Source organism: Pipistrellus kuhlii, unplaced genomic scaffold, assembly GCF_014108245.1.
Source record: "Pipistrellus kuhlii isolate mPipKuh1 unplaced genomic scaffold, mPipKuh1.p scaffold_m20_p_46, whole genome shotgun sequence".
NCBI lineage: Eukaryota > Metazoa > Chordata > Mammalia > Chiroptera > Vespertilionidae > Pipistrellus > Pipistrellus kuhlii.
The window spans coordinates 2,132,231-2,158,515 of NW_023425547.1; the positions used below are offsets into that span (position 1 = coordinate 2,132,231).

Below are 26,285 nucleotides of genomic sequence, written 5' to 3' on the forward strand. Positions count from 1 at the left end.
CAATAGGACTTACCCAAAAGTATGTGTGCTTTATGTGTGAATTCAATGTACTTTATGTGAAATGACGGACATGAACCATAGCCCCTTCTTTGTTTTAGCAATTTATTTATTTATTTTTATTTTCTCCCCCCACTGACTTCCTCCACTCCACAAGGTCTTCACCATACTATTGTCTTGGTCCATGAGATATGCATAGATGAATATAAGTTCTTTGGTTACCCTCCTTTCTTCTAGGATTCCATTCTCCCTCCCAGTTCCCATCAAGCATTCAGTAAAATGTTCTCTGCATCTATAAATCTGTTTCTGTTCTGTTTATTCATTTTGTATGTAGATTTAATTGTTTGGCATATATATATATATATATATATATATATATATATATATATATAATTTTTTTTTACAGAGAGGAAGGGAGAGGGAAAGACTTAGAAACATTACGAAAGAGAAACATCAATCAGCTGCCTCCTGCACACCCCCTACTGGGGATGTGCCCACAACCAAGGTACATGCTTTTGACTGGAATCAAACCTGGGACCCTTGAGTCCACAGGCCAATGCTCTATCCACTGAGCCAAACCAGTTAAGGCTGTAGATTTAATTGTGGATATATATGTATTTATTGCCATTTCATTGTTCATATATTTTTTTAATCTTCTTCATGAAGAAGACCCTTCAACCTTTCATATAATACTGGTTTGGTAGTAATGAACTTCTTCAGCTTTTTTTTTTTTTTGTCTGTACAGCTCTTTATATCTCCATTGATTCTGCATGATACCTTTGCAGGATAGCGTAATCTTGGCTGTAAGTCCTTGCTTTTCATCACTTTAGATATTTCTTGCCATACCCTTCTGGCCTGCAAAGTTTCTGTTGAGAAATGAGCTGATAGTCTTATGGGAGCTCTGTTGTAGGTAACTGCTATTCTCTTACTACTTTTAAGATTATTTGTTTGACTTTAACCTTTTGTATTTTAATAATGATGTGTCTTGGTGTGGGCCTCTTTGAGTTCCTCTACTTTGGGACTCTCTGCACTTCCTGGACTTGTACATCTGTTTTCTTCACCAAATTAGAGAAGCTTTCTGTCATTTTTTCAAATAGGTTTTCAATTTCTTGCTCTGTCTCTTCTCCTTCTGGTGCCCCTATGATGGAAATTTTGGTTCACTTAAAATTGTACCATAGACTCATTACACTATCCTAATTTATTATTATTATTATTATTATTATTATTATTATTGTTATTATTATTATTTTACTATTCTTATTAGGTGTTTTCTGCTTTCTTATATTCAAAATCGCTTATTTGATTCTTAGCTTCATCTACTCTACTGTTGATTCCCTATTAATTATTCTTCATTTCAGATGGTGTATCCTTTACTTTTAACTGGTTATTTTTTTATTTTGAGGTCTTCACTAAGTTCTCTGTGCATCCTTATAACAAGTGTTTTGAATTCTGCATTTAGTAGATTGCTTGTTTCCATTTTGTTTCATTCTTTTTCTGAAGTTTTGTCCTGTTCTTTCATTTGGGACATGTTTCTTTGTCTCCTAATTTTGGCTGCCTCACTATGTTTGTTTCTATGTATTAGGTCAAGCTGCTACATCTCCTAGGATTGATAGCTTTACCTAATATAGTAGGTGTCCTGCAGGGTACAGTAGCACAGCCTTCCTGATCACCCCAGGTGGGCACTCGAGGTGCATCTCTCATGTGGGCTATGCACCCTTTTTTTGTAATTGAATCTTGATTGCTCTTGGTCACTGGGAGGGATTTACTCAGGCTGATCAGCTGGAAGGACTGGCTATGGCCACTGACTACCAACCTCCAACCGTTTTGGAGAACCAGCTCTGTAGGGGCCCACTACCCAGAGCAAGACTTACTTCAGCAGGGCTCTGGTACCCACTGAGTCCACCCTGCGAGTCTGTCACTTGTGGAATTGGTTGGGTGGTGGTGCTTTGACATGGTCTGAAGCTGTCCACTGGGTGCACTAGCTCTGGAGCCTCCCAAGCAGTGCAGCTAAGTTTAGCCACCACATGTGTTCTGATTGGTGCCACCTAGCATGAGATACAAAATGATCTGCATATAGCTGCTATTAATACTTGTGTTGGGCTTGGAGATGCCCAAGCAAAGGCAAGCTGTAAACCAAGGCCGGCTGCTGCCAGTGTTTTCCTGGGGCCATTTAGCAAGAGGTACAGGCTTGCTGAGGCCAGATGTTGCTTGTTTGAGAAATTTTAGGAAAATCTGAAGTCTGAGCCAAGACAGTCCATTACTATGGTAATCCACTTGAAACAGCTTGGGTGAACCATAATTTGGGTGGGACAGGGTCTCAGGGAATCACCAGGGTAGGGAAAACAGTGCAAGTCAATTTATGAAGTCTCAGATTTGATGCCCATGTGCTGACTCTGTGAGGGGAGAGTTCATCAAAGGAACAATGGCCTCTGCCAGCACTTCTGTCTGGGAGAAAGCTGCCCTTTTAGCTCTCTCCCTGATGCAAACTAATTCAGTTTCTCCCTGTATGTCTCCAGTACCTTTCAAACCACTGCCCCTGCACTGGAGCTCAGAGAAAGTGAGTCCAACTAAGTGTATGCACAGGCTCTTTAAGAGGGACTGCCTGGGACTCCAGTAGCCTCAGCATCTCTCCACAATCCATGCTGGTTTTATAGCAAGAAGTTATGGGGGATTCTCTTCTTGGCACTGGAACCCTGAGCTGGGTGGCCTCGTGTGAAACCTGGACCCCTTGCTCTTCAGGGGGGACCTCCACAACTGAGATATACCTCCTGATTTTTATCTGCCACGTGTGGATGTTGGACTAGCCCTTCTGAACCTCCACCCCCTGCTTCTACCAGATTCCATGTGGCTTCTTCTTTAATTTTGTAGTTGTAGGACTTCCATACAGCTAGATTTCAGGTGGTTCTGAATGATGGTTGTTTTGTAGTTTAGTTGTAATTTTGTTGTGGCTGTCAGAGGAGTGTAATGTGTTTACCTACACTGCCATCTTGACCAGAAGTCTGTTTTAGCAATTTATATTGGCAATTCAATCCTATATAATAAAAGCCTAATATTCAAATTGTCCCCTTACCAGAGTTCTGCTGGGAGTTTGACCACTCAACCAGTTGCTATGATGTGCACTTACCACCAGGGAGCAGACACTCCAACCGATAGATTAGCTTGCTGTGGGCACTGGTGGGCTGGACTGGAAAGTGAGGTGTGAAGTGAGAGCCCTCAGGAAGCTCCCAGGGTTTGGCCCAAGCCCCAGGCAGAGGCAGGTGGGGGTGGGAGCCAGGAGGGACCAGGTGGCACAGTAGGCTGCTACCCATGATCAGAGGGCTGTGGACTGCACAGCCCTCCGCAGCCTGTGGCATTCTCAGTGTGCAATTTATAATCTTCAGAACTGCTTCATTTTATATTTTAAGTTTCATGAAGTACTCCAGGAGAGTGGGTAGCACCATTATGGGGGTATAGACCAGAGGGGATTGGGACTGAGTCAGAGAAACTGAATCTAAATCTTGAGAGGATGTGGGAGGCAATGAGGGGCAGAGGATGACAGCTATGCAGGGGCCTAGAAAAGTTGCTGGGTGGGGATAGCCAAGGATCCTGGTGCCTTTCCCATGGGACAGGGTCCATATCACTTCCTCCTTCTAACCATGACCCATCACCCCAGCTCTCCTCCGAGGCCTCGCCTGGGCTTGCAGTGCACAGCTCTACACCACTGCATGGCCCACACAGCCCCACCTGCACTGCCTCAACCGCCTGCACATACCCACCCTGCCCCACCCCGCCCCTCCCTACACAGCCACACCCAACCCTGCACAGCCTTTGGGGAGGTCTACCCCTTTAAGAGAAAGGGGGAGGATGCAGACAGGAGGTTGCAGGAGGAGGGGGAAGATCAGAGCCCACCAAATGAGATGGAGGGGAGGGAGGGAAAGACCCCACAGGACTAGGGACAGAGATGGGCGGGGAAGGACAGCCTTGCTGAGGAATCACCCTTCATTGAAGTAAAAATCCTGACTCCATTTTACAGACTCCAGCAGAGTGTGTGTGTGTGTGGCAGGGGGTTGGGGGTGGGGAGAAGGGGGCAAAGACAAAAGAGGGTGTGAGGAGACTGTATGGATCGAAAGCAGTGATTTTTGATTCATGACTTTATTTATTTATTTATTTATTTTAAATACTATAAAATAATTTTTATTTAATATATTTGTAAACTGTACATATGTTGACATTAAAAAATATATTACAGTACTATTTTTGTGTTCTATGATAATTTTTGTTGCTCCATATAGACCAAATTTTTAATCAAGAACCCCTCCCCCATGTCAATGGTGTCCAGATTTACCAATGTTAAAATCTGGTCATGGAGATGGTAGGAAAGGACTCGGGGACCTTGATTTGGGTGTCCTCCTCCTCTTCTGGATCCTGGCAGCACTTGTTGTAGCAGCAGCAGTTCCTCACGCAGCAGCCGGTGGCCAGGGAGATGGCAGCGTCCCAGGGTTTCAGCGAGCGCAGGCACAGGGGCAGGAAGCTCCAGGTCTGGAACACCTCGGGCAGGATGCAGGGGCAGCGGGCCTGCAGGAACTGGAGCAGCAGCACCAGAAGCATCACGAGGACGATGGGCACCCCCACGCCCACCAGCACCAGCCAGCCAGCGAGAGGCCAAACACGGACAGCGAGAACAGAAAGAACAAGGTGACCAGGTAGAAGATGGCAAACCAGCGGTACTTAGCTGAGATGTCTCCCAGTCCCTTGGCCAGGCGGATGGGCAGGCAGCTGAACAGGATTGGGTACCACAGAAGGATCCCTGTGATGTTGAAGAAAAAGTGGCACAGGGCGATTTGGAGTGAGCTCTTCAAGGTCTTGCCTGGACTGGCCAAGGCGGCCATGATAGCGATGGTGGTGGTGCCGATGTGGCCCCCAGTATGAGTGGGTACGCCCTCTCAATACTGATCACACCCATAGCGATCAGTGGGGTCAGAGTAGACGTGAACACCGAGCTACTCTGCACGACAAAGGTCATGCCTGCCCCCACTAAGATAGCCAGGTAGCTAGTTAGCCAGGAAAAGGGGAAAGGGAAATCCGTGTTGATGGTCTTCTTGATGACAACGTCTACTTGCTCCTTTAGCACAGAGGACATGAGCTTGACGATCATGACCAGAGAGCCATAGAGCATCCCCACGGAGGTGATCAGAAGGGGGATGCCAACAACAACATCCAGGAGGTTGGTATTCACAAAGAGGTGCTGGCACTGGGTGATATTCTCCCGGCGGGTCACATTCTTAATGGTCCAGGTGTGAAAACCGTCTGTCCAACAGAGGTCCGGCAAGGTGCAGTTCTGGATCGAGGGGACGGTGACATTCATCTGGGTCACGTGGGTCAACGTTTTGCACTAAATCTTGATCAGATTCTTGTTCTTAGCTGCTGGGTCTTTCATGGCAATCCGGTTGATAACCTTCTTATCCAGCTGGATAATTAGCTTTGTGAGGGGTTTTGTGATAACTTTCAGCAGTTCCGGGGCACTTTCTCCACTTTGAAAACGGAAGGACTCCACCATCAGGTTGGTCAGGGCCTCCAGGTAATGGGTGAAGACCTCCACGGGCAAGAGCACCAGCACGGAGAACCAGTTGAAGAAGTCGTGGACGGTGGCCCCTGCAAAAGCCCTTCTGAACACATCCCAGTCTCCGACCTGCATGAGCGCCACCAGGGTGTTGGTGATCGAGGTCCCGATGTTGGCTCCCATAACAAGGGGATGGCAGTCCGCACTGACAGCAGTGAGAAGGCCACCATGCTGACGAGGATGGAGGTGGAGTTGCTCGAGCTCTCTACCAAGGTGGTCACCAGCACCCTGATCATCAGTCCCGCCAGGGGGTTGGACATGATGGAGTTGTTACTGAAGAACTTACCAGCCATTTTCCCTCCAACCAGCTGGAAGGCACTGCTGAGAACATCCAAGGAGCACACGAACAGGTAGAGGAAGCCCAGGAGCAGAAGGAGCCTCCCGACCCCTTTCAGGATAGACAGAATCTTCCCTTTGGTGTTTCTCTCCGACCACTTGGTCCCCTCGGGCTGAAGCTCGGGCAGGTCCCAGGGGTCTTCAACTTGGGTGGGTTCCTCCCTCTGGGTGGCAGTGGAGTGGTATGGCTGAAGCTCAATCTTGGTTTCAGTGATCCCTGCGACACCTTTGTTAGGCTCTTTTCCTTTTCCATCTGTGGGGGGCTGTCTGCTGGTGATGCCTCCGATGTATTTATCTGGGTTGAACATCTTCCAAAGGATGAAATCCTCTCCCTTCTGTTCTCCGTGGAGTCTGGGTCCAGCAGGCCTTGGGAGATTGCAGTCTGGGAGAGCTGCTCTCTGAGGCAGGAGCCGCCAGAATGAGCCAGGAGATAGCAGATGGACTATTTATTTTTATTTTTGTTAATACATTTTTAGTGATTTCAGAGAGGAAGGTAGAGGTAGAGAGATAGAGACATCAATGATGAGAGAGAATCAATCTGCTGCCTCCCGCACACCCCCTACTGGGGATTGAGCCTGAAACCCAATAATATTCCCTTGACTGGAATGGAACCCAGGACCCTTCAGTCCTCAGGCCATGGCTCTATCTACTGAGCAAAACCATCTAGGGTGATCCATGGCCTACTTAAAACCACTGCAGTAGGCTGAGCAGGGGTCTTACCATGATGGTGTTACATGATAATGAGGGTGTCTCTCCTTATGTTGGGGTAATTGGAACTGCAGCAAAGTAAAGACACACCCATGGAGCCTGCAAAAGGTTTCTACACTCATGATGCCGTTTACTTCATGTGGAAGCTGAAGAGGGTGAGAAGAACATTGGAAGGACATAAGGTTTCCAAGACCAGGGACTGGAGAGAAAGTGCATGCTGAGCATTACACACCATGAGTTATAGTATCTCCTTATAAAAGCCTAATATGCTAAGTGTCTGACCAAGTAGTCAACCAACCAGTTGCTATAATGTATACTAACCAGAAGGGGACAGATGATCTGACCTGTAGGTTAGCTTGCTGCTTGGGTATGGCTGATTGGGACTGGGCAAGAAGGGACTGGACATGCCCTGGAGCCCTCCTGTGGTCCCTTCCACAGTCCCTTCCTGGCCACTGTCCCCTATCAACCCCAATTGGAACTGGACAAGATGGCCCTGATTGACTCCAATTGCTGGCCAGGTTGAGGGACCCCATCCATGCAGGAATTTTGTGCACCAGGCCTCAGTAATATAATAATCCAAAATGGAAAATCATGGAAGAAGAACACGATTTTTGTCCCCGCCGACCACCCCCCCTCCCAATTACTTGGTTGTGTGCCATTGTACAAGTTACTTTGTTTCTCTGAGCCTTGATTTCTTAATTGGAGAAGTATATAAAAACCCACCTTCTCAATGTATTATAAGGATTAAATGAGATGTTGCATATAAAGCATGTAGGTCATATAAGTGCTTAATAAGCTAACTATTTTTCTATTTGAGGATAGGCACAAGTGGGTTTATTAACAGAAAACTATACATTAATGGTATAGTTTAATCTAGGAGTCCATGGACAGACTGAGCTGGAAAACTTAAAGGAACTTTGAGTTTTATTTTCTTCTTTATCTAGGTAGCTATTGAAAATTTCTTCTCCTGACTACCTGATTTTTTAAATAGACTATACCCAGCAGAATTTTTAAAATAATAATAATAACTTACAGTTACAGACTTTTGTGTGTCTTTGCAAATATTTATTGCCCAGTATTTCACTGTATGCCCATGCAGTCAGTATCAATTCCATTTTTCAGATGAGACAACTGAGGCCAAGAGACATTTAGCAAGTTGTCTAAATTCACAACAATAGTTCAATAGTTCAGTCCAAACCAGAGCTAAGTTCTGATTTCCCAACATAGCTCTTTTTGTCCCCGACATATCTGTTAGGATGTCTATAATATTGTCATTGAATATTTTAATTATTTCATGTGGTACTGGTGAACAGCTTGGCCTTCAGCAGAACACTGGAATCTGTGAACAGGACTGCAGAAAATTGGGTGTGCAGACCCCATTTTTAGGGCTGGAATTCTTTTGAAGCTATTAGCCAGGCTGCGTTGTATTACCTAAAAGTATTACTTCAAGAGAGTGTTGAGAGATTAAAATAGACACTTTGAATGAAGGAAAGACAGTAAACTTGGGTAAAGAATAAGATAGGTGATTTCTTTGTTTAGTGTCTAGCAACCAGTCTTTGGAATGTATTTCAAAAGACTTTGTAATATAATGCAGAAGACAGTGTTAGATTTCCAACACTAACTTCATAAATCTTCAATTCTCTCTAGTCCCAGGCACATGAAAAAAATTTATGTGCTTCATGTTTCTATTTAGTTGATAAACTAAGCATATTTAATCTGGTTAAAGTTCCCCACTTGCTTTTGCCTGAGAGATGGTTTATTCTCTCTCTCTCTCTCTCTCTCTCTCTCTCTCTCTCTCTCTCTCTCTCTCTCTCTCTCTCTCTCTCTTTCTCTCTCTCGCTCCTCCCACACTTCTACCTCTAACCTTTCCTCCTTCTCATTCTTTTTGCTTACAAATGTGTTTGCTTTTATTCAGATATCCTCTGTGCAAACATTTGTATATTTTCATCTGTTATTTCAGCCCCTTACAAAACAAAATGGCAGCACCCAGGAGATTAGAAAAGTTGGACTCATTCCTTCAGTGAGTAGTGCCAAAGGTCAGTTTGCTGCTCTTTCATCCAGTTGGCATATGACCCTGATATTAAAGATAGTGTGGCCATTTTATTGGTCTTTTTTTGTTTTTTTGTTTTGTTTTTTTTGCTTTTCCTCAGCCACCACTCAGCAGTCCTCACACATATTTGTCAGAGCCTACTTCCTCAACTCCACAGAAATTATTAATCTATTTTAAGCAGATGGCTGTCTATCTTTTTCCTAAAGATCCTTAAGGGGAAAAAAGATGTCTCCAGAGAAAATTTAGTGCATTCTAGCCCTGAAAGATTTTTTTTTCCTAAATGCTAAACAAAAAACTCTCTTCTTCCATTTGCCTTTTATTATGTTTACAAGGGAGATGTATAACACAAAAATAAATACTATATTGTATAAAATAATGACTAAGAACTAGTAATATTTTTTCTCAAAAATATACAGATCTTTGGGTTTATTTACTATAAACCATTCAACTATAGTTTTAGAAAGTTATGAATATTAATTTTGTAATAACTCTATCACATAATTTTGAAATTTATAAAATTGCCTTCAAAGTGTTCCTATTATTCTTGCCAAGGGATGGAGGTGTCGAACCATTGTTATTGGTGCCAATTCAATGCCAGAAGGAATCCCCAGTTTGAGTTGTGGTAAAGGGGGATACTTTATTCAGTGCAAACAATTGAATCATGACACATCTCAGTTGTGGATCAGCATGGATGTAGAACTGTTCAACTGCAATACAACTTGAGCTATAGAATAGCACAGCTGTTAGATCAATAGTATTAGAGCTCAAGCTACATTGATAAAAGAGAAGGATGCTAATTGACCAAACCTCTGCTGTGCCCACATCCAATCAGGAGTGATATGCAAATTAACCCAACAAAGATGGCAGGTAAATTTGCATATACAGGTGGGGCAGGCAGCATGCCTGAAGGGTCCAAGCCACAATCAGAGACTGGCAGGCTGGCTGGGCAGCACCAGATGCCAGATGTCACCTGTCCGTGCCCAGATCAGGGACACAGCCAGGCAGGGGTGGCCAGTTTCTCCAGGATCACTGTCTGCCCCAGGGCTACCTGCAGACACCTGTGGAGCAGGCCTGGGTTGAACATTTTAATGAAAATGGAATGCCTGTGCCCCACCTCACCACACCCAGTCCCTGGCGAGGAGAGTGCAGAGTGCAGTTAGAAGGCACTGGGGATCAGAAGGGACTGGGAGCAACCTGCAGGTGCGCTACCAGGAAGAGGTGCTGAACCATGAGAACATTGAGGGCTGGCTGATAGAGGAGTGCAAAGGTGCAGACAAGGTGGCTCTCTCAGGTGCTGAGCTTGAAAAGTGCATCAAAAGCCTGATGGACAAAATTGCCTTTCTGAAGAAGATGCATGAAGAGGAGATCGCTGAGCTGCAGGTACAGATCTAGTACGCTCAGATCTTCATGGATATGGATGTGTTCTCCAAGTCTGACCTCTCCACTGTGCTCAAAGACAGCCTCACCCAGTACAAGAAGCTGGCTGCCAAAAGCATGCAAAATGCCAAAGAATGGTACAAGAGCTGCTTCACCATGCTGACCAAGAGTGCTGCTAAGAACACCTATGCGGTGCACACAGCCAGGGACGAGGTGTCCAAGAGCAGCGATCAACTCAAGGCCAAGACTCTGGAGATCGAAGCAAGCTGGGGCATAAACGAAGATCTGGGAAAGCAGCTGCAAGAGCTGAAGGATAAGCAGATTGCCGATGTTAGTGCTATGCAAGACACAATCAACAAATTAGAAAATGAGTTGAGAACTACAAAGAGTGAAATGGCATGACATTTAAAAGAATACCAGGACCTCCTCAATGTGAAAGTGGCTTTGTACATTGAAATTATAGCTTACAGGAAACTTTTGGAAGATGAGGAGACCTGGCTTGGTTTCACTAGCATGGGAAGCATAGCCAGCGGTTACTCCAAGTTCCCAGGTCTTTGATCAATTTGCCTACAGTGGTTTACAGATTAGTTCCTACTTGTTGTCCACTTACTTCTTCCCTTCTTAATATACCAGCCACATCCAGGAGGAGCAAATTGAAGTGGAGGAGACTATTGAGGTTGCAAAATCTGAGAAAGCTAAGGATGAACCCCCCTCTGAAGGAGAAGCTGAAGTGGAGGAGAAGGAGAAGGAAGTGACTAAGGAAGAGGAAGGAGAGGAAAAGGAAGAGGTGCCAAGGAAGAATTTGAGGATCCAAAGGAAAGAGAAGGAGGTGAAGGTGTAGGTGAAGGAGAAGATGCCCAGAAGCTGAGGACAAGAAGAAAGATGAAGTAACTGGGAAGGAGCAAGCAATTAAGAAGAAAGATTGAGCCCCCCTTTCCTTAATTATTTCAGGAATAATCCTCCTGAAACCAGCTCAACCCCATCACCAACTAAGCAGTTGAGTTCCCGATACTATATGAATAAAGAAGTCAATATATATAACATTCTGAGGTGACTCAGGTTGGACATTAAATGTTGTGCTATGACTTTTCTCCTTATGCAGAGTATCTGTTTGCTTTCAGAGTGGCTTCCTGGCTTGCTGCCAGCCTGTGCATGGTCCACGCTTATGAGTTCAGGATCTATGACAATGTGAATAATTCAGATGTTTACAATAAAAACACATGAATACATGAATTCACTAATGCTGATGTTCACCTTTATGGAAAAAATAGTCCTTTGAATCTTTGGTGGTTAGAAATTAAAGACCTTAAATCATGTGCAATGAACTGTCAGGAAACATTCAAAGAACTGGGAAACCATTCCCAAATCAGGAAGGGAAGTCACAGTGTGTATATTATTGCTATGAATACAGTATTTCCTACTACTTACAAGATATACAATGTAATATATTAGATGCCTTCCTATCGCATGAAGTACGTATTCTCATAGAGTAATACTGGTATATATGTTATAGTTATGGCTGTATGTTATATCCTATCTATATTAATAAAAAGGCAATATGCTAATTAGACCATGAGACCTTCCAGATGACCTTCCAGACAAAATCATGGTGGTGGGGCTGAGGCAGAGGCAGTTAGGGGTTATTAGGCCAAGAGGGGAGGGTAATTGGGAGTGATCAGGCTGGCAGGGTGGGGGGAGTTGGGGGTGAACAGGCTGGCAGAGGGGACCAGTTGGGAGTGAGCACGTCGGCAGGGGGGTGCAGTTGGGGGCAAGCAGACCAGCAGGCAGAGTGGTTAGGGACTATCAAGCAGGCAGGCAGGTGAGCAGTTAGGAGACAGCAGTCCCAGATTGTGAGGGGGTTGTCTGACTGCCAGTTTAGGCCCTATTTCACAGGGGTCCCAGATTGAAGAGGATGCAGGCCAAGCTGAGGGACACCCCTGTCCCCGTGCACAAATTTCATACACCAGACCACTAGTTGTTACATATCAAGGCTGTGAGGTGACCACCTAGAGTGAGGTGGCTTGAGTGCAAGGCCACCCTGGTATTGCAGCTCAGCACCTTCTGATGAGACTGCTCTGCTATAATCTACCAAGACAAGATAGCTCCACTCTGATCCAGTGAGACAGCTTTGGTGGGATAGTTCCAGCTGGGGATACAGTCTTCTGGGGAAAGGGAAAGTGAGACCTGAGAACCAAAGGGAAGCTGACTTATAGAGAGAGAAGTCCCCACCCCTGGTTCCTGATTGATTCATTCTCATACAAATAAGTACTCCAAATCCCCACAATTTTATTAGTCCAAAAAGCACTGTCCTGATTGATCATAGTGGATACACTCTGATTGGTTTGGTAGGTAAGGATGCTAATGATGATATAGATGCACAATTCTGTTTGGATATAGAAAATCTCTGTCCTATTGATCAAAATATGATTTCAGAAGTTCCTTTATAAGGTTTGGCTAAGCTGGAAAAAACACAGTGCCTGCAGGCAGTTCAGTATAGGAGGCAACCTTCTCCCAGAAATGCAGCTTGAGTAAGAGGATCCTCTTTAGCAAGTGGCTGGTAGGTTTGTTTAGAAATTTTATCCAAATCAGCCAGCAGAAGTCCTTGGTAGGTGGCTCCATTTTGTTGGTCAACAGTGGGTGTTTTTAAATATATTACATAAATATCCAAAGTACTTTTTGCTAAATCTAAAGATATCATCTTTGCCTAACTATTCCCATGTTGGTCTTTCTGACCCTGGGGCTCAACTTAAAAGCCTACTCTTCAAAGGGGCCTTGCCTGACTACTCTATTTACACCTGGTTCTCTCATCAACCCATAACATCCTGTTTATTTCCTTTGAAACATCTATTCCATTTTTTTCATTATAAATTTGTTTTTTTCATTACTTATTATCCCAATTACTGACAATCCCAATTAGATTGTCAACTTTATGAGAGCAACCATGAACTCTGTTCACTGCTGTATACATTTTCAGCTTGGCACATAGAAAATGCTCAGTAAATATCTGTTGAATGAATAATTCATAAGGAAGAGCTCATATTATCTATTTTCAATGATAGATCTAAGCCAGAAATTCTCTACCTTGGTCCTATGAGAGAATCATCAATAGAACTTTAAAATAATATCAAGGCCAATCCAATCTACTCATTCATAATCTCCAGGTTGAAAGTTGAGCACCATAAATGTTCCTTTTACTCTTAATGCATATCTAGGGCTAAGAACCACTTATTTAACAGTGTAAAATCAATTTACTGGCTGGCTGACAAGTCACTTTATTTCTATCTGCCTCCAGTTTCTTCATCTATAAAGTAGAAATGAAAATAGATCACAATGTTGGTTTTTTGGTATTTTGTTTGGCACATAGTAGGCATTCACTGAATATTAGTATTAGTCAATCAATCAGAATAAATTCTCTTATTCTTAAAATCAAGCAGTCTTCAAGACATTTTATAAATGAGGAAACTGATCTCAGAAAGGTTAGTTTACACAACTCGTAAGTGGCTAAGCCTAGATTCAGCATCAGGAGTGAGGGGAAAAGGGGTGTAAAAAACATGCAGTCTCTATGAAATTTTCCCTTTTCTTACCCTGTGCAGTAGAGGTAGTAGAAATGATTGTTAAAGACATAGTCTAATTTTATAGGATTTCTAGATAGGAGCATGTGAGGAGTACAGTTCACAGCTATGGAAGTGAGTGTCAGCATATGAATACATGACTTGTCTTGAGGTTTATACTACTATTTTAACCATTTTGTACCCAATTCTTCATCTCACTTGTTTGAAGTATCCTCCCCCCTCACATGGGAATGCATTTCCAATTTTTTTTAATTTAAGTCAAGATCAGATTCAGTTAAAATTTACTTTTCTTAAAACTTTTTTAGTATCACATTTTAAAAAGCTGTAGTGATAAATGTATGCACATCCACACACATGCCTCTTTTCTTATTCTGACCTTGATGTTTCTTGGCTGTGAAAATGTGGTGGACTCTTTGGAGTAAAGACACAATATACTTACCAACCCAAGTAATAAGTTTCCTCACTTTTGTCTCTGACTATTTTGTCTGATTATTAGAACTGGCATTTCCAGAGTCTTGGTTATGAGGAAAGAGAACATGATATTTTTTCCATAAGAAGACAGTGCTTGATTGTGTGTTGCAAAAGGCAAACTTGTAAACTCAAGTCTAAGTAGATAGAGTTTACTAAATAGATTTCATATATTTCTACTATTGTTCACAAGATCCTCCTGAAGGGATGGACACTGTAAACATTTCCATATACTTTGTGGTCAACTACACAAAACTGAAAGTGCTGCTTCTGTCATGAGTGCTTTAAAATCTGTTAGGTAATAAAAAGTAAGTATGCCAATGCCTAGCCATGGAAATTCTGATTCATTCAGTCTGGCATGATGGCCAGGAATTTATATTTTTAAAATTTACTGAGTAGTTTTGATATACAGCTACAATTTAAAGCCTGTGGCCGAGCTTGTTTACTCTTCCACCCCCAGCAATAATTGCATTAGGTGGCATTTAAGTTTGGTCCTGAAGAATAGGTAAAGATTTGAATATGCAAAGGTAAGTAGAAAATGAATACTTTCCACATGGAGGGAATTTATAAGAAAAACTTGCAAAAACGTGATAGCAGTTAAAACTGGATTACTTTTTCCCAAGGAGAGAAATTGAAAATTTTGATTTGTATCTCTCAGATGATTTGTGATTTTGAGAATGTTTTTCATGTGACTCTTGGATTTTTTTATGTCCACTTTAGAGAAGTATATATTTGGGTCCTTATCCCACTTTTTTTTAAAAATATATTTTTATTGATTTTTTACAGAGATGAAGGGAGATGGATAGGGAGTTGGAAACATCGATGAGAGAGAAACATCGACCAGCTGCCTCCTGCACACCCCCTACTGGGGATGTGCCCGCAACCAGTGTACATGCCCTTGACCGGAATCGAACCCGGGACCTTTCAGTACGCAGACCGATGCTCTACCACTGAGCCAAACCGGCTTCAGCCTTTTCCCACTTTTAAATTGGATTATTTGTATTCCTTTTGTTAAGTTGTATGATATTCTTATAAATTTTGGAGATAAACCCTTATTGGATATATAATTAGCAAATATATCCTCCCATGCAGTGGGCTCTCTTATTAAGTTGTTGATGGTTTCTTTCTCTTTTTCTGCATTATATTTTATTTATTTATTGTTTAAAGTATTACAAATAGTAGTACATATGTCTCCTTTTTTCCCCCAATTGACCTTCCCCTAGCCTCCATTATCCCCCAGCACATGCCCTCAACCTCCTCCCAGTGTCTTGATCCCATAGTTATGCTTATATGCATGCATACAAGTCCTTCCTTGATCTCTTACCTCTCCCAAAAACCCTCCTCAGCCTACCCACTGTACTTTGATACTGTTTGATGCTTCTCTACCTCTGTATCTATTTTTGTTCATCAGTTTATAATGTGTTTTTTTAATTATTATTATTATTATTATTATTATTAATTATTATTATCTACTAAAGGCCTGATGCACAAAATTTGTGCATGGGAGTGTGTGTCCCATAGCTCAGCCAGCACTTTCTCAGATAGGATCAGGCCTAAATGGGCAGTCGGACATCTTTCTCATAATACAGAACTGCTGGCTACCAACTGCTTGCCTGCCTGCCTTCCTGATTGCCCCTAACTGCTTCTGCCTGCCAGCCTAATCAGCCGATAACCACTCCCCTGCCAGCCTGATTGCCCCTAACTGCCTGCCCCTGCCGGCCTGGTCACCCCTAACTTCCCTCCCCTTCAGACTTGGTCTCCCCTCAACCACTCTTCTCTGCAGGCCTGGGACCCCCTCCCCAACTGCTTTTCCTTGCAGGCACAGTCGCTCCCAACTTCCCTCCTCTGCTGGCCTAGTTACTCCTAACTGCACATCTCTGCAGGCTTGATTGCCCTCAACTGCCCTCCCTTGCTGGCCTGGTCCCTCCCAACTGCCCTCACCTGCTGGCCTGATCACCCACAACTGCCCTCCCTTGAAGGCCTAGACCCTCCCAACTGCCCTGCATTGCTGCCCATCTTGTGGTGGCCATATTGTGTCCACATGGTGGCAGCCATCTTTGACCACATGGGGGAAGCCATCTTGTGTGTTGGAGTGATGGTCAATTTCATATTACTCTTTTATTAGATAGGATAAATGAGTGAGATCATGTGATATTTATCTTTCACTGACTGGCTTATTTCACTTAGCATAATGCTCTCCAGTTCCATCCATGCTGTTGCAAATGGTAAGAATCCCTTCTTTTTTATAGCAGTGTAGTGTTCCATTGTGTAGATGTATAACAGTTTTCTAATCCACTCATCTGCTGATAGGCATTTAGGCTGTTGCCAACTCTCAGCGATTGCAAATAGTGCTGCAATGAACAGGAGGGTGCATATATTCTTTCTGATTGGTGTTTCTAATTTCTTGGGATATATTCCTAGAAGTAGTAGTACTGGTCAAATAGAAGATCCATTTTTAATTTCTTGAAGAAACGCAATATTGTTTTCCACAGTGGTTGCACCAGTCTGCATTGCCACCAACAGTGAAGGAGGGTTTCTTTTCCTCCACATTTTCTCCAGCACTTGTCCTTTGTTGATTTGTTAATGATAGCCATTCTGACAGGTGTGAAATGGTACCTCATTGTTGTTTTCATTTGCACCTCATGGATGATTAGTGAATTTGAGCATGTTTTCATATGACTCTTGGCTTTCTGAATGTCCTATTGCAAAAAGTGTCTATTTAGGTATTTTGCCCATTTTTTGATTGGGTTGTTTATCTCCCTTTTGTTGAATGAGTTCCCTGTAAATGTTGGAGATTAAAACTTTATCAGAGATAACATTGGCAAATGTGTTCTCACATTCAATGGACTTTCCTAATGTTTTGCTGATGCAATTTTGCTGTGCAGAAACTTTTTATTTTGATGTAGTCCCATTTGTTTATTTTCTACTTAGTTTTCATTGACCTAGGAGCTGTATCATTACATATATTGCTACAACAAATATCTGCTATTTTGCTGCCTATGGCTTCATCTGAGATTTTATGATTTCCCATCTTATGTTTAAGTCCTTTATCCATTTTGAGTTTATGCTTCTGTATGGTGTATCTGTCCAGTTTTCCCAACACCATTTATTGAAGAGACTCTCTTGACTCCATTCTATGTTTTTTTTTAAATAAATCTTTATTGTTCAGATTATTACAAATGTGTTCCTCTTTCCCCTCCTCCCCTCAGTTGTGCCCCTCCACCAGGTTCCCACCCCACCCTCTGTTCTTTCCCCACCCCCCTATTATCCTCATTCATAGGTGTACAGTTTTTGTTCAATCTCTTCCCACACCCCCACTCCCCTTTTCCCCTTTTCCCCAAGAATCGTCAGTCCACTCCCCTTCCATACCTCTGATTCTTTTTTTAAAATATGTTTTTATTGATTTTTTACAGAGATGAAGGGAGATGGATAGGGAGTTAGAAACATCGATGAGAGAGGAACATCGATCATCAGTCTCCTGCACACCCCCTACCAGGGATGTGCCCCAACCAATGTACATGCCCTTGACCAGAATCGAACCTGGGACCTTTCAGTCCTCAGGCCGACGCTCTACCACTGAGCCAAACTGGTTTCGGCCCAGACCTCTAATTCTATTATATTCAACAGTTAATATTGTTCATCAGGTTTTTTAATTCCCTTGGTTTTTAGTTTCACTTGTTGATAATTATGTATTTATTGTTCATAATTTTTATCTTTATCTTCTTCCTCTTCCTAAATAACCCCCTTCAGCAATTCATATAATTCTGGTTTGGCGGTGATGAACTCCTTTAGCTTCTTTTATTTATTTATTTGTGAAACTCTTTATCTGGCCTTCGATTCTGAGTGATAGCTTTGCTGGGTAGAATATTTTTGGTTGTAGGTATTATACTTGCTATTCATCATCTTAAATATTTCTTGCCATTCCCATCTGGCCTGCATGGTTTCTGTGTATGGGTGCTCCTTTATAGGTAACTACATGCTTTTCTCTTGCTGCTTTTAATATTCTCTCTTTGTTTTTTGCTCTTGGGATTTTAATTATGATGTGTCCTGGTGTGGTCTTCTTTGGATTCCTTTTGTTTGGGGTTCTGCGGACTCCCTGGACTTGTAAGTCTATTTCTTTCCCCAGGTGGGGGACGTTTTCTGTCATTATTTCTTCTAGTATTTTTTCAGTATTTTGCTCTGTCTCTTCTGGGATCCCCAGAATTCTGATGTTGGTTCACTTGAAATTGTGCCAGAGGTTTCTTACACTATCTTCAACTTTCTGGATTCTCTTGTCTTCTTGCTTCTGCAGAGAAGTGTCCTCTGGCTCTCTGTGTTCTAAATCTTTGTCTTGATTCTTACAATCTTCCAGTCTGTTTTTAGGACTCTGTGTAATATTTTTTATTTCATACAATGTTTTCTTTATTTCTAGTTGATCCCTTTTTATTTCTAGTTGATCGCTTATTATTTCTAGTTGATCCCTTTTCATATCCTCATAGGTCTCATTTATTTTATCAGCCTTTTTTAGGATATTATTGAAAAGCCTTATAACAGTGGTTTTGAACTCAATGTCCATTCATTTCTTTTCCTTCAACTCCTTCCTTTGTGTCCTGCATCTTGTCTGCATTTTAGTTGTTTTCCTGATTTGATGGAATAGTTTTGTGTGTTAAGTGTTCTGGTAGAGCCCAGTAGCACAGCCTTTCCAGTTACCTGCGGCAGACAGTCTTGGTGTAGCCCTTTGTGAGCTATGTGTGCAGTCTTGTTGTTAAGGCTTGCTTATTACTGGGAAGCATTGATCTCCAAGCCAATTGGCTGTGAGGATCAGCAGTGTCTCAGCTAGGAAGGCTTCTGTATTCTGCTTGGATGGGGCGGAGTCTCAGGGTGGCGCAGACAATCTTTGGTTCCCTGTCAGTCTCGCCTTAGAAAAGTCCTGTTCGCGGTGAGTCTCACCAGATTGGTTGCAGGCTAGCGCACCTCTTTGGTAGAGGAGCAGATAAGCTTTGGATTCCGGCCAGTCCCTCCTTAGATAATGCCAGCCTCTGGGAGAACTTCTTTGCTCAGCTTAGATGGGGCAGAGTCTTGGGGTGGTGCAGACAAGCTTTGCTCTCCCGTGGGCTCCTCCCCAAGTGACTCCTCCCCAAGTCCAGCAGTAATGGCCACTGGCTTCACACACCTCCGAGAGATCTCTGGCCACTGCCTGACAGTTTGGCCTCTCCCTGACTGGGGCCATCTATCAGAGCAATAGGGTGATTCTGTTTTCCTCTCGAACAAGAAAGCCAGCCATGGGTTAGCCCTCTGCCCTCTCTATGTGCCTGGAGTAAGTCAGTAGCAAACTCAGCCAGGCCTGGCCTGGCCTCTTTCCCCGCTGGGAGTACGCCAGCAGCAATTTCGGCCCTTCCTCTCCGCGCGCAGGGATTAAGCCAGCACCTTTTCACTTGCACAGTTCTCTATACCTTCACAGTTTCTGAGTGTCGGCACGGCTTTTCTCTCCTTCCCAGATGGCAGAGCCTCCTCTCAGCTAGCCATCCAGTGCTTCAGGGCAATGCCTCCTCTGTTTTCCAGTTCTAAATTCAAATTTGTTGAGGTAGGCTGCATTCGGGTATCTACCCTATGCTGCCATCTTGGTTTCTCCCATTATATGGTCTTGCCTTCTTTGTCAAATATTAATTGAGCATAATGGGTGTGTGTGTGTGTGTGTTTTTTTTTTTTCCTCCCGATTTCTGGGTTCTCTGTTCTGTTCTACTGGTCTACATGTCTGTTCTTATGCCAGTATCAGGCAGTTTTGACAACAGTGGCTTTGTAGTATAGCTTGATATCTGGTATTGTGATCACTCCAACATTGTTCTTCTTTCTGAAGATTGCTGCAGCTATTCAGGGTCTTTTATTATTCCAGATTAATTTTTGAAGAATTTGTTCTAGGTCTTTGAAGTATGTCATTAATATTTTCATGGTGATTGCATTGAATTTATAGATTTATTTTAATGATGTTGATTCTACCAATCCATGAACATGGTATATTTTTCCAGTTGTTCATGTATTCCTCTATCTCTTTTTTTCTGAAATTTTTTGAGTACCAATACATTATCTCCTTGGTTAAATTTATTCCTAGGTATCTTAATTTGTTGTTGTTGCAATGGTAAATGGGATTGCTTTTTAAATTTCTCTTTCTGTGGGGTCATTGTTGGTTTGTAGAAAAGCCATAGACTTCTGGGTGTTAATTTTGTATCCTGCTACTATGCCAAATTCATTTATTAAATTTAGTAATTTTTGGATAGAGTCTTTTGGTTCTCTATGTACAATATCATGTCATCTGCAAAAAAGGACAGTTTTACTTCTTCTTTTCCAATTTGGATGCCTTTTATTTCTTCTTTTCTGATCACAATTGCTAGTACTATCAGTACTATGTCGAATAGGAGTGTTGAGAGTGGGCATCCCTATCTTGTTCCTGTTCTTAGGGGAAATGGTTTTAATTTTTGCCCATTGGGTATGATGTTGGCTTTGGTTTTGTCATATATGGCTTTTATTAAGTTGAGGTATGATCCTTTGCTTTCCACCTTGCTTAGATTATTTTTTTTTATTAAGAAAGTGTGTTAGGCCGAAACCGGTTTGGCTCAGTGGATAGAGTGTCAGCCTGCAGACTAAAAGGTCCCGGTTCAATTCCGGTCAAGGACACGTACCTTGGTTGCGGGCACATCCCCAGTTGGGGCTATGCAAGAGGCAGCTGATTGATGATACTCTCTCATTGATGTTTCTAACTCTCTATCCCTCTCTCTTCCTCTCTGTAAAAAATCAATAAGATATATTAAAAAAAAAAAAAGAAAAGAAAGAAAGTGTGTTGGATTTTGTCAAATGCTTTGTCTGTATCAATGGATATGATTATATGGTTTTTATCTCTCAGTTTGTTTATATGATGTATCACATTTATTGATTTGCGGATATTGTCCCATCTTTGGATCCCCGGAATAATCCCATTTGGTCGTGGTGTCTGATCTTTCTAATGTACTGCTGGATTCTATTTCCTAGAATTTTGTTGTCTATGTTCATAAGTGTTATTGGCCTGTAATTCTCTTTCTTTGTATTGTCTTTTTCTGGTTTTGGAATCAGGGTAATGCTGGCTTTGTGGAAAAAGCTTGGAAGTGCTCCTTCCTCTTGAAATTTTTTAATAGTCTGAGAAAGGTAGGTTTTATTTCTTATTTGAATGTTTGAGAAAACTCTCCTTTGAAGCCATCTGGTCCAGGGCTTTTGTTTATTGAAAGTTTTTTTTTTTTTAATTAATGTTTCGATTTCCTCCACAGTTATTGGCCTATTCATATTTTTTTATTCTGGTTGAGTTTTGGATGTTTGTATTTCTTCAGGAATATGTCAATTTTTTTTCTAGGTTTACCAGTTTGTTGGAGTAGAGTTTTGTTCATAGTATTTTTTTAATGATTCTTCGTATTTCTGTGGAGTCTGCTGTTATTTCACCTTTTTCATTTCTGATTTTGCTTATCTAGGTCCTTTCTCTTTGCTTCTTGGTGAGCCTGGCTGGAGGTTCATCAATCTTGTTTATTTTTTCAAAGAACAGGATAAAAATAAGAAAAATTTTAAATATTTTAAATTTTGTTTTATTGTTTTAACTATTACACAGAGTAGTGCATATCTCTCCTCCCCCCACCCCCACTGACCTTCCCCCAGTCTCCCCTATCCCTTGTCACATGCCCTCATACCACCCCACAGTGACTTGTGACAATTGGTTGTACTTATATGTATTCATAAAAGTCCTTCAGTTGATCTCTTTTCCCCTCTCCCCAACACTCCCAGCCTTCCTCATATAATTTGAGTCTATTCAATGCTTTATTGCCTCTGTATCTATTTTTGTTCATCAGATAATAATGTTCATTACTATACACAAATGAGTGAGATCATGTGGTATTTTTCTTTCACTGAGGTTGCAGTTCCATCCATGCTGCAAATGGTAAGAATTTGTTCTTTTTTTATAGCAGTGTGGTATTTCATTGTGTTGATGTACCATAAATTTCTAATTTACTCATCTGCTGATGGGCATTTAGGCAGTTTCCAAATCTTAGTTATGGTGAATTGTGCTTCAATGAACATAGGGTGTATATATACTTCCTGAGAGGTGTTTCTGTTTTCTTGGGATATACTCCTAGAAGTATTATTACTGAATCAAATGGAAGATTCATTTTTAATTTTTTGAGGAAACTCCATACTATTCTCCACAATGGCTGCACCAGTCTGTATTCCCACCAGCAGTGAAGTAGGGTTTCTTTTTCTCTGCGTCCTTGCCAGCACTTGTTGTTTGTTGATTTGTGGATGACAGCCATTCTGATAGGTATGAGATGGTACTGCATTGTTGTTTTGATTTGCATCTCCCTGATAATTAGTGACTTTAGCATGTTTTCACGTTTCTTGGCCTTCCTTCTGTCTTCTTTCGAAAAATATCTACTTAGGTCCATAGCATAATTTTTTATTGCATCATTTATCTTCCTTTTTTTTTTTTAAAGTTGTATGAGTTTGCTGTAAATGTTGGAGATTAAACATTTATAAGTGTTACATTTACAAATATGTTTTCCCATACAGTGGGCTTTCTTGTTTTGTTGAGGGCTTCTATTGCTGTTCAAAATCTTTTTATTTTGATGTGGTCCCATTTCTTCATTTTCTCTTTAGTTTGCATTGTCCTAGGGGCAGTATTAGTAAAGAAATTGCTTAAGCATCTGTCTGAGATTTTGTTGTCTATGGATTCCTCTAGTATTTTTATGATTTCCTGTCTTCTGTTTAAGTCCTTTATCCATTTTGAGTTTACTTTTGTGTATGGTGTAAGTTGGTGGTCTCGTTTCATTTTTTTGCATGTGTCTGTCCAATTTTTCCAACACTATTTATTGAAGAGACTTTCTTGACTCCATTGTATGTTCATGCCTCCTTTGTCAAATGTTAATTGAGCATAGTGGTTTGGATCAGTATCTGAGTTTTCTATTATTTTTCTTTAATCTATATGTCTGTTCTTGTGCCAGTGCCAGGCTGTTTTGAGAACAGTGGCTTTGTAATACAGCTTGAAATTTGGTATTGAGATCCCTCCTGCTTTGTTCTTCTTTTTCAGGATTGCTGTGGCTATTCGAGGTCTTTTTTTAAATTTTTTATTCCAGATGAATTTTTGGAGAGTTCTTTCTAAGTCTGTAAAATATGCCATTGGTATTTTAATGGGGAGTGCATTGAATCTATAGATTGCTTTGGGTAGTATGGGCATTTTAATGATTTTGGTTCTACCAATCCATGAACATGGTATGCTGTTCCATCTGTTTATATCTTCCTCTATCTCTTTTTTTCAGTGTCCTGTAGTTTTCTGTGTATAGGTCTTTTATCTCCTTAGTTAAGTTTATTCCTAGGTATCTTGACTTTTTTGGTGTGATAGTAAATGGAATGTTTTAGCCTCTTTTTTCTGTCAGTTCATTATTGTCATATAGAAATGCCATTGATTTCTTGGGGTTATTTTTGTATCCTGCAATTTTGCCAAATTAATTTATTAAGTCTAACAGTTTTTTGATGGAGTCTTAAGGTTTTTTATGTACAATAGCATGTCATCTGCTAATAGGGACAGTTTTACTTCTTCTTTTCAAATTTAGATTCCTTTTATTTCTTCTACTTGTCTAATCGCAATGGCTAATAATTCTAGTACTGTCAAACCAGCGTGGTGAGAGTGGGCATCGTATCTTGTTCCTGTTCTTAGGGAAAATCATTTTAGTTTTTTTTTCATTGAGTATGATGTTGACTGTGGGTTTGTCATATATGACTTTTATTATGTTGAGGTATGATCCTTCTATTCCCACCTAGCTAAAAGTTTTTATCCAAAATGGGTGTTCGATTTTGTCAAATGCTCTTTATATACCAATTGATCTGACTATGTGATTTTTATCTCTCAGTTTGTTTATGTGATGTATCACCTTTATTGATTTGCAAATATTGTACCATCCTTGCATCCCCAAGATAAATCCTACTTACTTAGTCATAGTGTATGATTTTTCTGATGTACTGCTGGATCTTATTTGCTAGAAGTTTGTTGAGGATTTTGTTTCCTTCTGTTGTCTTTATCTGTTTTTGTCATAAGGGTAATGCTGGCTTCATAAAATGATCTTGAAAGTGTTTTTTCCTCTTGAATTTGTTGGAATAGTCTGAGGAGAATAGGTTTTAGTTTTTTTCTTGAATCTTTAGTATAGTTCTCCTATAAAGCTGTCTGGCCCTGGGATTTTGTTTACTGGAAGCTTTTTGATGACGTGCTTCAATTTCTTCCATAGTTTTTGGCCTGCTGAGGTGCTTAGATTCTTTCTTATTTAATTTAGAAGGTTTTATTTTTCTAGGAATATGTTCATTTCCTCTAGGTTGTCCAGTTTGTTGGAATAGAATTGTTCATAATATTTTTTAACAACACTTTGTATTTCTGTTGTTATTTATACTCTTTCATTTATGATTTTGTTTATTTTTGTCTTCTCTCTTTGCTTATAGATGAGTTTGGCTAGTTTCATCAATGTTGTTTATCTTTTTAAAGAACAAGCTTTTGGTTTTGTTGATCTTTTGTGTATATATATATATATATATATATATATATATATATATATATATATTGTCCCTATATGATTTATCTCTGCTCTGACCTTTATTATGTCTTTCCTTCTGCTTACATTGGGCTTTTCTTGTTGCTCTCTTTTCTACTCTTTGAGCTGTAGGGTTAGGTACTTTATTACCATTGTCTCATGGATGTTGCAGTAGACTTGTAGAGCTATGAACTTCCCTCTCAAGACCGCTTTTGCTGTGTCTCATAGATTTTTGTGTTGTCATTATCGATGGTGCTATGATGTTTTTTTATTTCTTCTTTGATCTCTATGATAACCCCATCATTGTTTAATAGCATGCTATTTAGTCTCCATGTGTTTGATTTTTTTCGACTGGACTGTTTTTATTGTAGTTGATTTCCAGTTTATGCCATTGTGATCTGAGAATATGTTTGATATGATTTTTATCTCTTTGATTTTGAAGAGACTTTGCCTGTGACCCAGTATATGGTCTGTCTTTATAAATGACCAATGTGCACTTGAGAAGAATATATATTCAGTGGCTTTGGGGTGAAATGTTCTGAAGATGTCAATTAATTCCATGTGATTTAGTAAGTCATTTAGGATTGATATTTCTTTGATGATTTTTTTGTTTAGAGGATTTGTCCAATGGTGATAGTGGGGTATTAAGGTCCACTCCTATGATTGTATTACTGTCAATCTCTCCATTGGTATCCTACAGAAGTTTTGTTTTGTTTTGTTTTAATCTATTTGGGTGCTCTTGTATTGGTTGTGTATATATTTACCAGAGTTATTTATTCTTGTTGGATTGCTGGTTTTAGTATTATGAAATGGCCTTCCTCATTTCTTGTTTGTCCTTCACTTTGAGGTCTACTTTGCCAGATATAAGTATTGCTACCCCAGCTTCTTTTTCATTTCCATTCACCTGAGAAACATTTTCCATCCCTTCACCCTCAGTCTGTGTGCACCTTTTCTTCTGCCGTGGGTTTCCTGTAGATTGTAGATATATGGGTAATGTTTTCTTATCCACTTAATTACCCTATGTCTTTTGACTGGGGCATTTAATCCATTTAACTTTAAAGTTATTATTGATAGGTACTTGTTTATCACCATTCTTATTCTTTACCAGTGTGTTCCTTCTTCGCTTCCTATTTCTTTTTTTTTTTTTTTTTTTTTTTATAGCAGACCCTTCAGCATTTCTTGCATTGCTGATTTAAGATAATAAACTCCCTTAGTCCTATTTTGTCTGTGAAGCTCCTGATTTCACACTTAATTTTGATTGATAGCCTTGCTGGGTACAGTATTTTTTGATTCAGACCCTTCCTTTGCATGACTTTGTGTATTTCATTCCATTTCCTTCTGGCCTGATATTTTTCTGTTGAGAAATCAGTCACTAGTCTGTTGGGGGATCTTTTGAAGGTAACTTTCTGTCTTTCTCTGGCTGCTTTTAAGATTATTTCTTTGTTGTTGGCGTTTGACAATTTAATTATAATGTGCATTTGACATTGGTATTTTTGGGTTCTCCTTGTTTGGGAATCTGTGAGGTTCTTGGATTTGTGTGAGTTTTTTTCTTCCCTATATCAGGGAAATTTTCTGTCATTATTTCTACAAACAGGTTTTTTCTTCCTTGCTCA

General features: G+C 40.9%; 1 protein-coding gene and 2 pseudogenes across 1 annotated transcript in view; 2 read left to right on the top strand and 1 right to left on the bottom strand.

Annotated features, from left to right (window-relative positions):
- Positions 1-26,285, top strand: part of AR (androgen receptor) — a 312,743-nt gene that overhangs the window by 38,135 nt on the left and 248,323 nt on the right. The gene's annotated exons all lie outside the window — the stretch shown is intronic.
- Positions 4,327-6,240, bottom strand: LOC118704718 (annotated as a pseudogene).
- On the top strand, positions 6,733-11,212 carry LOC118704739 (annotated as a pseudogene).